The sequence below is a fragment of the Rutidosis leptorrhynchoides genome, chromosome 9 (assembly GCF_046630445.1).
Source record: "Rutidosis leptorrhynchoides isolate AG116_Rl617_1_P2 chromosome 9, CSIRO_AGI_Rlap_v1, whole genome shotgun sequence".
In the NCBI taxonomy this organism is placed as follows: Eukaryota; Viridiplantae; Streptophyta; class Magnoliopsida; order Asterales; family Asteraceae; genus Rutidosis; species Rutidosis leptorrhynchoides.
The window spans coordinates 23,616,058-23,629,390 of NC_092341.1; the positions used below are offsets into that span (position 1 = coordinate 23,616,058).

Here is a 13,333-nt window from a genome sequence, read left to right on the forward strand (position 1 = left end):
TTACTCGACTTATGTCCCGGTTTCGGTTTTTCGAACGTCCCTTCGTACGCTGAGAAAACTTGTAATTTACATTTTGGGACACGTACATTTATCAAAATATAGCCTTAAATTATCCCTAAATTATATCACTCAAAATATAATTTATACATTTGAGTATTTTGGTCATTTACTTCTATAAATCATCGTCTTCTAATTTATTAATATAACAGAATTTATCAAACGTTTTATAACCAAGTTAATATCTATTATCAATATTTATAAACACGTTTTAAAATACATATCGCAAGTTATTCATATAATTAATTCTTAACAATTAATATTCTAATTATTGTATGTGTCCATATTACGTTATTTAAACAACCATCCTTTACCATTTATTCCGAATACCGTTAAACATGAATGATTTTTCAAATCAGCGTGGATCTCACAACAAAGACCCGTAACAATAAGGGACTCAATAAATATCTTTTAATTCAATCGTTTGGCATAATCTTTTAACTCTGTAGTTAAATATATCAATCAGATAATCAAACCAATAAGTTTAATGCACAGTATCATTTACGTAACACTTTGTTACGTTTTCAAGTTATAGTATATATATGTATCTATTTACATATATTTGTTCGCAAATCATTGAGAACAATCGAAGGGTATTTGAATAGTTCAATAATTTTAGGATTCAACTTCATAGACTTTGCTTATCATATCGAAAACGTTAAAGATTAAGTTTAAATTTGGTCAGAAATTTCCGGGTCATCACAGTTAGAGTCTGGTATCCTCTCCTTTGTAGATAGAAGCCTTCGGATGTATCTCTTCTGGTTGGGAACTTTAGACATAGTGTCCAAGAATCTTCCATCTAGTTTAAAGGAATCAAGCTTGGATGGTTCTTCTTGTAGCCTTCCAGGATAAGTTACGCGAACTGGAGTTTCAGGGGTCAGCTTCTGAGTATATGTTGATTTGTTCTTGAGCCTAGTTGACCTTCTCCGTGGTTCTTCCTCTGGGATTATGGAATCCATTTGCGTTGCTTCTTCTATGTGGGGATTCTGGATAGTATTACTTGGCAATCTTCCCTACGGTCGGGTTTCAAGGCGTTGTGATAACTATTCGAGCTGCGTTTCCAAACTTTTGAGCAGAGCCAATTGATTTCTCATTAGTATCTCTGTCTGATCTTGTCTGGTTGCAGTTATCTGATTTAACTATTGTTGTCCTTGGATGAACTGAGTTAACTAATCATCAGCTCCGAGAGTGGGGTTAGCTGCTTTTGTAATCTGGGTGGTAGGGGAATTTTCCTCAACTGGGGGACCAGTGAGTGGAAGTGGTTGATCGTAGGTCAATTGAGATTATTGGGCTGGATAAGGTGGATAGCGATAGCGGAAAGGTTGATTGCTTCGCTGAAATTGATTAACCCTTGGTGGTTGATTGAATCCGGGATTTGGTGGATGAGCTGGGTATTGAACGTAACAGACTGAACCGTCAGGGTTTTCGTACTCAATTTGATAGTCTTCAATGGGTTGCGGGTTAGTACAATTAACACAAGCCTGAGCTTGGTTAACCTGCTGCGGTTGCGTCTTCAATTCTCCAAGTTGTTTAGCAAGAGATTCCATCTTATCTGTGAGGGATTTGATGGCCTCTGTTTGATTGTTAAGTGCAGAGAGTGGGGCAGATGATGAAGTTGTTTCACCACTGTTCCAGTCATGATGATGCATCGTCATGTTCTCGAGCAATTCCCATGCTTCATCTGCGGTTTGGTTCATCAGATTCCCTTGAGCTGATGCATCGATCCTCGTCCTATGATTTACCGTAAGACCATTGTAGAAGGTACAGATTTGGGCTGACCGTTCTAACTGGTGATTAGGGCACTTCTTCAGCAAGGTTTTGAAATGCTCCCATGCAGTGTAAAGAGATTCATCATAACTTTGTTTGAAGTTAATGATGTCATTCTTCAGTTTGGTTTGTTTAGAAGGAGGGAAATATTTGGTTAGGAATTTAGTCGCCATCTCTGTCCATGACGTGATGGAATCTTTTTCCAGTCCTTCAAACCAAGTTTGAGCATGATGAGTGAGAGAATAGAGGAACAAGTATAGCTAGACTATATCTTGTCCTATCCCTGGCTGTTTGTAGGAGTTCGAAAGAGATATGAATTTATCAAGGTGAGAATTAGGATCGTCATTCGGTAATCCATGAAACTGACAGCTATTCTGAATGATCTGGATGATGTGATGTTTTAACTCAAACGAGTGTCCTTGAATCTCTGGAAATCTAATTTGTCCTCCTCGACCTTCAATCGAGGGTTTCGTGTTTTTTGCTAAAGTAACGCGTAACGCCATTTAGTTTCTGATTCGTTCTTCCTTGCGTACTTTAGAGATTATTGCGTCTGGATCAGGTACGAATAACAACGGCCCTGGTCTAGATCGGGTTTGGGTCATACACTAGGTATGCCTTTTTGTTTTTAATTTTCGCAAATAAGCTAAATTATAATAAGCTAAACTAAACTAATCCAATTCTAAGGTAATCTAATTTAATCTAAGACAATCTAAGGTAATCTAAGGTAGTCTAATCTAAGGTAAACTAGAGTAATCTAAAGTAATCTAATCTAATTAACTAACTATCCTATGGTGGAATATGTTTTTGGTTCTGGCTACTGATTCCCCGGTATTTCGGTAACAAAGTTCCGCACAAACTATTCAACAAACCAAGTGGCCAGGCTGACTACGGAGAGGCAGGATCCTTTTGGTCCCAATATAATTGGCGACTGTTCGGAAAATCCAATAGCCAAGTCCGTGTATAATTGTCTTTCTTAGACACCACTAATTGCTTGTGAATAAGTTTGATTGAAAACAGTATTGCCTGATACCAGGTCCCCGGCAGCGGCGCCAAAAACTAGTAGGTCTCTTGATATGGCCGAAACGGACGGTTTTTATTTGTGCGGTGTCGTTAGGCCGCGGCTCGCCAGGATCAGCTACTCGTGGGAGAGGGTACTGTTTTAAATTTATATTTAGCGGGGCCTAAATCTTACTACTCCTTATAAGTAAGGGAAGTATGACCTAGAGTCGTATTTTTGAGATATTAGTAACATCGAACCTATATTGTAGCCTAAGATAGTTAGGGAGTAGTGAATATTTATTTTGGGATTTTCTAATTTAAGATAGATAAAGTAAATGCGATAAAATTTGTAATTCAGATAAGGTTAAAGTAAGTGCATACTATGACTTCATCAGTTATTCTGCCGAGATTATGGAATGCTGGCTCATGAATAGGCAGAGGTCTTGTATTCATTACACTGGTCCTAAACGCCCCTGTCATAAGACATGTCACTGGGTACTGCGTTAGGCTTGAAGATTCTGAATAGACAGCAACGTCCCTTACCCCCGACGCCCGTGCAGTCTGACTACAGGCATACACGTTCAGACGGCTCATCCAATTGAGCGACTCGGTTGGGTGACGTATTAACATTCCAAAATGGTCTAAACTTTCTTAAGCATAATAGAATACATGGTTTACCATATCCGAGAGACGTGATGTGCTTCAATGCTTTCGTTAATTATTGGTAAAAGATAGTTAAGCCCTTAAAAAGAGTTCAACCATAAAGAACACCATGGCCAAGTCAAGTCTGACTTCCATGAACACGTTCGGTTATCCTAACGGTCCAATCCTTTATGTGTCTAAACAAACAGTTCCTTAATTAACTAAGTCAAGCGGGGAGCAATACTTGAGACCGCGTTATAGTGCAGTGTACTGGTCAACACTAACCGTGTTCCATGGCCTTACTTAGCAGAGGTACAGCTTACAACAACCGCTGTGCTTTAGCGTGCACGTACGAAGTTTATATGCTTGGTGACTACACTAGCATGGTCTAGGACTGACAATGTACTAGGGGCCTAGTCATATGTTTCACTACGAAAGAGTCCTCAGTCGGAATCCAAAGCTCGATAGACTTACTACAACCAGTGTGCCTCGGTCGATCTTACGTTGTATCCGATAGACTTCTCTTACCAAGGGGTGACACAGATAGTGTACTCTGAATCGGGGTTCGTGACTTCCTAATAACAGAGCCTATAACTACGTTCTATTAGTTGTAAAAGTGATTGAGTTTAAAGCATAATCGGAAAGCATTTCAACAGCATACACAAACCATAATATTATTTCGGCATTATAACTGCTTACATCATAGCATACACTAAAGATAGCTACTTGCTAATCATGGCAATAATATCATAAAACATTATATAAGATAAAGGATAGAAGTACCAGTAGATTAAACGAGTTTCGAATACAAAAGTGACAACTTCAAGACTCCAGACCGCTCCTAATACAATCTTCAGCGTTCGCCTGCGGGTACTTAATTTCCTGCTCGGAGGTGAGAAGGCCTTGAAAGTATGACTAATATTGTACAAGAGAGAGAGAAAGAAGTGAATTGAAGTGTGTTTTGGAATGAATGACAAAGACCCTTTAAATAGACTTGGAATTTGCCAGCATACGCCTGGCAGGGAGTATGGCAGGACGTATGGTAGCCCGTTTTTGGCAGGCCGTATGCAAGGCAGGCCGTATGGTGGCTCGTGTGGTGGCACGTATATGGCAGGCCGTTTCCATACTGGCAGGCCATATGGCAGGCCGTATGGCTTGCTGGTCAGCCTTGATTCCTTGGATCATAACTTGATTTCTTGTCTTTCACCGTTTTCGCTCTAGAATGTTCGTTTTAGCTCCGATTCTCTTGATTCTTTTTGCACCGCCTTTGTAATTACTTGTTCTTCAATTCTAACCGATGAAGTGGGTATTTTGCTGACAAAGTTCGAATCTTTCTTGTTTTTGGGCCTTAATACCGGGGTGAAAACGTGACTTTTTAGCCGATATCACTTATCGTGTCGAAAACATTAAAACATTTAAAGATAAAGTTTAAATTTCGTCAAAAATTTCTGAGTTGTCACAGTATCAAAGTTTATCATAGTTTTTAATTATCAAACCCAAAACAGCCCGCGGTGTTACTACGACGGCGTATGTCCGGTTTTACGGTGTTTTTCGTGTTTTCAGGTTTTAAATCATTAAGTTAGCATATAATATAGATATAGAACATGTTTTTAGTTGATTTTAAAAGTCAAGTTAGAAGGATTAACTCTATTTGCGAACAAGTTTAGAATTAACTAAACTATGTTCTAGTGATTACAAGTTTAAATCTTCGAATAAGATAGTTTTATATGTATGAATCGAATGATGTTATGAGCATCATTACTACCTTAATTTTAGTAGGTAAACCTACTGGAAATGAGAAAAATAGATCTAGCTTCAAAGGATCCTTGGATGGCTTGAAAGTTCTTGAAGCAGAATCATGACACGAAAACAAGTTCAAGTAAGATTTCCACTCGAAATAAGATTGTTATAGTTATAGAAATTGAATCAAAGTTTGAATATGAGTATTACCTTGTATTAGAAAGATATCTTACTGTAAATAAAAAAGATTTCTTGAGGTTGGATGATCACTTTACAAGATTGGAAGTAAGCCAGCAAATTTGGAAGTATTCTTGATTTTATGAAACTAGAACTTATAGAATTTATGAAGAACACTTAGAACATGAAGATAGAACTTGAGAGAGATCAATTAGATGAAGAAAATTGAAGAATGAAAGTGTTTGTAGGTGGTTTTGGTCATTGGTGTATGGATTAGATATAAAGGATGTGTACTTTTGTTTACTTGTAAATAAGTCATGAATGATTACTAATATTTTTGTAATTTTATGAGATATTTCATGCTAGTTGCCAAATGATGGTTCCCACAGTGTTAGGTGACTCACATGGGCTGCTAAGAGCTGATCATTGGAGTGTATATACCAATAGTACATACATCTAAAAGCTGTGTATTGTACGAGTACGAATACGGGACCATACGAGTAGAATTGTTGATGAAACTGAACGAGGATGTAATTGTAAGCATTTTTGTTAAGTAGAAGTATTTTGATAAGTGTCTTGAAGTCTTTCAAAAGTGTATGAATACATATTAAAACACTACATGTATATACATTTTAACTGAGTCGTTAAGTCATCGTTAGTCGTTACATGTAAATGTTGTTTTGAAACCTTTAGGTTAACGATCTTGTTAAATGTTGTTAACCCATTGTTTATTATATCTAAAGAGATGTTAAATTATTACATTATCATGATATTATGATATATTAATATATCTTAGTATGATATATATACAGTTAAATGTTGTTACAACGATAATCGTTACATATATGTCTCGTTTCGAAATCATTAAGTTAGTAGTCTTGTTTTTACATATGTAGTTCATTGTTAATACACTTAATGACATTTTTACTTATCATTTATCATGACTAAACATAGTGTATCAATATCTTAATATGATTCATATGTATTTAGTAAGACGTTGTTATAACGATAATCGTTATATATATCGTTTCGAGTTTCTTAATTCAATAAACTCAATTTTATGTATATAACTCATTGTTAGAATACCTAATGAGATACTTACTTATCATAATATCATGTTAACTATATATATAATCATATATATGTCATCATATAGTTTTTACAAGTTTTAACGTTCGTGAATCACCGGTCAACTTGCGTGGTCAATTGTCTATATGAAACCTATTTCAATTAATCAAGTCTTAACAAGTTTGATTGCTTAACATGTTGGAAACACTTAATCATGTAAATAACAATTTCATTTAATATATATAAACATGGAAAAGTTCTGGTCACTACGAACGTCATCATGTGCAATGTTACATGACTCTTACATTCAATCTAATCTCTAAACATATCAAGAACATATTCTATTGATAGTTCTATCTTTTCCTTTGTATTCTGGTAATTTCACAAGTCAAATTGTGCTGTTACAATTTCTCTCTTAGAGTATTAGCTATGTTTATTCCGAATTTCATATCTATGAATTCTAGACCATTATTCGCTTGACTTGAAGTCGGGAAAAGAAGACGGAAGCATGAAACTCCAAAATATAAGGAAAATATAAGCACGAAGACAACGCAGAAATTACAAACCTTGTATATCGATGCGTATAGCAATATAAAGACACAAAAAAACAAAGAACACTATAAACCCAAGAGCATAGTAGAAATTAACGGATTCCTCTGGTGGAAGATGAAAAAGAAGAATGACAGATGTGATAGTCAAGAATATATCAAGAATTAAAACTGGATGGAGCATATTGACGAATGTTTTGGAAGTACGAAGAAAGGAAGAAAGTATAAAAGATGGGAGATGTGGAAATAAGGAAACGTAGGAGGTTGATTTATAGTAAAATATCCGACGGAGAAATCGGGACAGATTATTGCATTAAATCGAAGAGGATCATAATTTCCTTAATCGCCGAAGAATCAAATCTTATATTGATTACAAAGATTTTCTTTAATCCGGAGATCAACCGTGATGACGTCAAAAGATAAGATGAATCCCTATTTTCTCATTTCACTCTTTTACGATAGCTTCACTCATACGTTTCGAGTAATCGAATTATTTTATCCATATTTCTCAATCATGATAAAACCCTATGAATCAACTTATATTCGTCATAATAACATTCTTATTGTTAGCCATGACGACCTCGATCAAATTTCGGGACGAAATTTCTTTAGCGGACAGGTATTGTGACGGCCCGGAAATTTCCGATCAAATTTAAACCTAATCTTTATATAATTCCGACTTGATAAGCAATGAATTTTAATAAATCTTGAACCTTCTAAAAGAGTTTTACACAAGCTTTTGGTCACCCTTTTATTCCGACGATTCACGAACGTCATAACTTGATTTAATTGTTAAATTGTTTAATTATTGTGTATATATATGGATTTATATATATTTAAATTGAAAATATGATAATTAAATATCTCATTAAGTATATTAACAAAGTATTATATATATATTTTCATACTACTAATTTAAAGAGTTTTCAAACAATATATATATTACTATTTATACGATGTAATTAACTTATGTTAAAATGTATTTACATATAATGTATTACGAGTGTAAATACATCCTTACAAGTATTGAATACACTTTATAATATACCAATACATATAAAGGATAGCTATACTTGTATTTTCGTTCAATTTTCTCAAAGAATTCTACTCGCATTCATAGAGTATTTTTACCCGTATTATACACAGCTTCTAGAAGTATTTACTATTAGTATATACCAATAGAAATCTGCAATTATTTATGTAATATGTCATCCATGACCTAATCAATTTAATATGTCATGCATGACTTAATACAATTTAACTTATCTTAGATATTTTCACTAAAAGCCAAAATTATAAGCTTATAAATAAGGACCATTTTAACTCATTTTTACTCCACATTTTCTTAAACTAAAAACACACACTTGAATGCTCTCATATCATACTTTAATCTCAGCAACTTTCCTCTTCAAAATCAAGGTAAAATACTTCTCAAAATCCTTGTTCAATTCCTTGTATAGTTGCTATCTTATTATACTTATAAAACTTGTAAAAACTAGAACTTGTTTTGGTGAACACCAAGCTTGTTTGAAAAACTAATATAATCTTTTTAACTTAACTCTAATAACACTTATTTATATGTATTATGATGTTATATTAAGTTAATATAAGAACTTATAACTTGTACATATGAAGAACATCTTGAAACTTAACATATATCCTTTAATCTCCATTCGGTAAAAAGCGGGCTGTTTTGGGTTGAGAATTAAAAACCTATCTTAGACTTTGATTTCGAGGCTAAGACTTTAGAAATATGTTAATATATGTAAATAAGATTTCCAGTATTTTTTTCATGATTTTAGACAAAGTGGAAGTATTTTATCAAAAATCATATATTGGGTGGATGCCGGGATTTTTCCAAATCTGTCCACTGACACAAAAAGAGGGTAAAGCTCTAAAAATTACTACTTGGGATGAACATTTCGAATTGGTTTTGTAAAATTTACTTCTTAATGAATCCATAGCAATTTGATTCACTTTAAACGGAGTTGTAATGAATATTTGGCGAGCAAAACAAAATCTGCTAAAATTAACGTTGTATGGACGAAATTTATATTATAAAAACTATATTAACCATATCCTTGTTAACTTTTCCTATATCCTATATATATTTGGACATGTTATCAGTATTATAACAAAATATTATAATCTTGGTTAATTCTGTGATTGTATATATGTATAATAATATTCTTGGTACGTCCTAACACAATAAGTATACAATACGTTTTGATAAATCCTAAGACAATACGTACACAATATGTCTTAGTTAATTCTAAGATAATACGTATACAATACGTCTCTGGGTTGATGCAAAGATAATACGTATACAATACGTCGTGGGGTAATTCTAAGATTATATTTATATATATATATTATATATATATATATATATATATATATATATATATATATATATATATATATATATATATATATATATATATATATATATATACCGCTTGGACTACTAACAAAGGGCTACTAACATAAAATGTTAAAAATTATTATATAAGTATTCTATGAACTTGCTTTATTTTATTCATATGTCGTATTATTATCTGAATCTTTATTATTGTTATAGGTTCGTGAATCCAAGGACAACGGTCATATTTTTAATAAGTTGAAAACTTATTATTAATATACTTTTACTACTGTGAGTATATAGTCCCATTTTTAAACTCTACAAATATTTTGGGATGAGAATACATGCATTTTATGTTTTACGCCATAGACACAAGTACTTAAAATATATTCTACGTTGAGTTGTACCACTTTGCATATCTTCCCTAATAGCTTGGTAACTAATATTTACATGTTGTAAGAACATGTATACGCGAATCCTATTGATAGATCTATCGGGTTTTGACAACCCCAACCGGGCTAGTCACTCTAGTATCGTAAACGGTTGCATAGTACTTCGTTTTTACTACACTTGGTACAGTGTAGGGAGATTTCATAATAAAGGGAATATGCCACATTAATGGTTAAGTATGGTTACCGAAGCACTCAACAACTTATAGAATGTAGAGACCCGTCCTAATCCATCCAGACGAAGTCCATATCAATTATAAACGATTCACAACAGTTGATTTCATTGCGAGGTACTTGACCTCTATATGATACATTTTACAAACATTGCATTCGTTTTTAAAAGACAAACTTGCTTTACATCGAAAGTTGATGGCATGCATATCATTTCATAATATATCCAACTATAATTGACTTAATAATAATCTTGATGAACTTAATGACTCGAATGCAACGTCTTTTGAAATATGTCATGAATGACTCCAAATAATGTCTTTAAAATGAGCTAATGCACAGCGGAAGATTTCTTTCATACCTGAGAATAAACATGCTTTAAAGTGTCAACCAAAAGGTTGGTGAGTTCATTAGTTTAACATAAATAATCATTTCCATCATTTTAATAGACCATAAGATTTTCATATTTCCATTTCTCATAAACATACGTCCCATGCATAGAGACAAAAATATCATTCATATGGATTGAACACCTGGTAACCGACCTTAACAATATGCATATAAGAATATCCCCATCATTCCGGGATCCTCCTTCGGACATGATATAAATTTCAAAGTACTAAAGCATCCGGTACTTTGGATGGGGCTTGTTGGGCCCGATAGATCTATCTTTAGGATTCGCGTTAATTAGGGTGTCTGTTCCCTAATTCTTAGATTACCAGACTTAATAAAAAGGGGCATATTCGACTTCGATCATTCAACCATATAATGTAGTTTCGATTACTTGTGTCTATTTCGTAAAACAGTTATAAAAGTTGCGCATGTATTCTCAGCCCAAAAATATAAAGGGTAAAAAGGCAAATGAAACTCACCATACTGTATTTTGTAGTAAAAATACATATAACATCATTGAACAAGTGTAAGGTTGGCCTCGGATTCACGAACCTAAATTATTTATATATATTTATATGTTGGTCAATATTTGTCTAACAAATTAAGTCAAGTCATAGTGTACCACAATCCTAATGCTCGAGACTAATATGCAAAAGTCAACAAAAGTCAATTTGACTCAAAAATGATTTGCAAACTTATACATGATTATTATATAGTTTGAATATCGTCGTTTTATGTTTTTAAATATTTTTAAAAGATTTATTAGGGTAAATAATATAATTTATTAATTAATAAATAAAACTTTATATAAAAATATACTTTTATATATCTTAGATAATAAAAATTATAAAGTTTATTGAATATCATAAAAATGTTAAGATATGTTTTATTAAGGTAATTATATTATTTATATTACATTTTTATTTGATGAAATAACATTGATAATACTAATAAGTAAGAGTTGTATTATTTTGTATTAATAATTATTATTATTCTACTAATAATAATAATAACAATATCTATATTTACGAAAATGGTATTATAACAATATGATAATTCTTATTAATAATGAAATTTTATATTAACAATGATATTCATATTAAAAATAATTATTATTATTTTTTTGTAAAGATGATATTTTTTAATATTAATAATAATACTTTTAATAATAATAGTGATAAAATGATAATTTTATCTAAATCAATATCTTTAAATTTCATCATGATATTCATACTCATTATTTCCTAATCAATTTGTTAATAGCTTTTAAATCATCTTTTATATCGCGTTCATTTTAATGATAATAATAGTAATCATAATAATTAAGTGTTACTAAAATTAGTTTTAATTATAATAATACAAAAATTCAATTGACAATAACTTCTAATCCGTTCATCGAATCCATTCGATATCTAAATGAAAAGTTTATAGTTTTTCGCTAGCTTTCCAACGACATACATATCTTATAACTTATCTTGACCGCATATGTAACTAATTCAGGATTCAACACAACATATCTAATGGCAATATCAAAAGTACAAGTATGCATAATCATATCTACTCGAGCACTAGTCAGGAATACACTAATAATAATAATAATAATAATAATAATAATAATAATAATAATAATAATCACAAAAATAAAATAAAAAGAAATTGTTTATACCCATTAAGGCTTTGTGTAAAAAGAATTGCCCACGACGAGGCTCGAACTCGCGACCTCCCGGTCTCCCACAAAGACCCAAACCACCACACCATTTCAGTTTTTCTGACTTTAACCATAAACTAAATCCTATAAACGATTATCATAATCGAACTCTTTTGGCCCAACAGAAAATGTTAGACCTCGGCCCAACAAGGAAGGTTAGTTTTCGGCCCAACAGGAATCGTGGCCCAGTAGGCCCAACAGAAAATAGAAAATGGCTCACGGCTTGATCATCAAACAAAAGGGTTTCGTTCATCATCATCTTACTATGTCATCATGCAAAAAAAAAATTCATTTGAGCCCCATTCGTTTGTAAACCGTTAACACTCAAGGCTCATCTAACAAAGTTTACAAGCCCAATCGATTAAATTGTGTTCAATTGGCCCGATAATTGATATACAATCCAGGGTCCGACTAGAATTCTATTAACAATACAATTTCCTTTATTATATTAACCAAGTGGGTTTATTTGTTTAATGAGCTGTCGGCCACCAAGGTGAAAGGAAGAGAAAAAAACGTGCAAGCATCTGCTATCTATAATCAAATCATCATCATTTTCTTTATTGGCAATTGAAACGGAAGTGTATACAGAAGCAATATCATCACAGAAACGATGTTGATTGTGGTGGTGGTGCAACGGTTCAAACAGAAACGGTACCAGTGGTATTGTGGGATTAATTGGGTCATAACTGAAGCAACAATAGAAGGAGATAGTTAGAGAGGGGGGGGGAAAGAGAGATGGTGAGGATGATTAGAAGATGTCGGTCTGTTTTGTGTTTATGATTTTCGAATGTTAACATAAAAACAGCAACGGGAAGAGGTTGTCTTGTATGGTGATGTAAGTGTTACGGTGGAGGTGGTCAAAAATAGTGAAGGTGGTGATGTGAAGTTGAGAGGTGACAGTTTTATGATTCTAACAGGAAACGAGAAAAATATATACATATATGTATTACGTTGATGGTGGTGTAGTGGTGTTTGAAAGTGTTGGTGACGGTTGATGATGGAAGTGGCGGGTTTTGAAGATGGAAGGTTGAAGATGGTGACTCGTTGGTGGTGATTGATGGTGTTGGTCTTGGCCGTGAAGTGATGATCAAAAATGGTAACTCATGGGTTATGATTGTGCTCAAGGTGATGGAGTAGCCTGATTGAAACAGAAAATGAAGATAGAAGAAATATATATATATAAATATATATATTTATTTATATATAGATGATGATCGTGGTGGTTCCTCGATTTACAGAAATGGGGGGGGGG

The 13,333-nt window shown here is 33.0% G+C and overlaps 1 non-coding gene across 1 annotated transcript; it reads left to right on the forward strand.

Moving 5' to 3' along the window:
- Nucleotides 1-1,842: 1,842 nt before the first annotated feature.
- On the forward strand, nt 1,843-1,949 carry LOC139869861 (small nucleolar RNA R71). The gene has a single exon (XR_011766434.1). It is a non-coding gene; the product is annotated as a small nucleolar RNA R71 (small nucleolar RNA).
- Nucleotides 1,950-13,333: the final 11,384 nt, after the last annotated feature.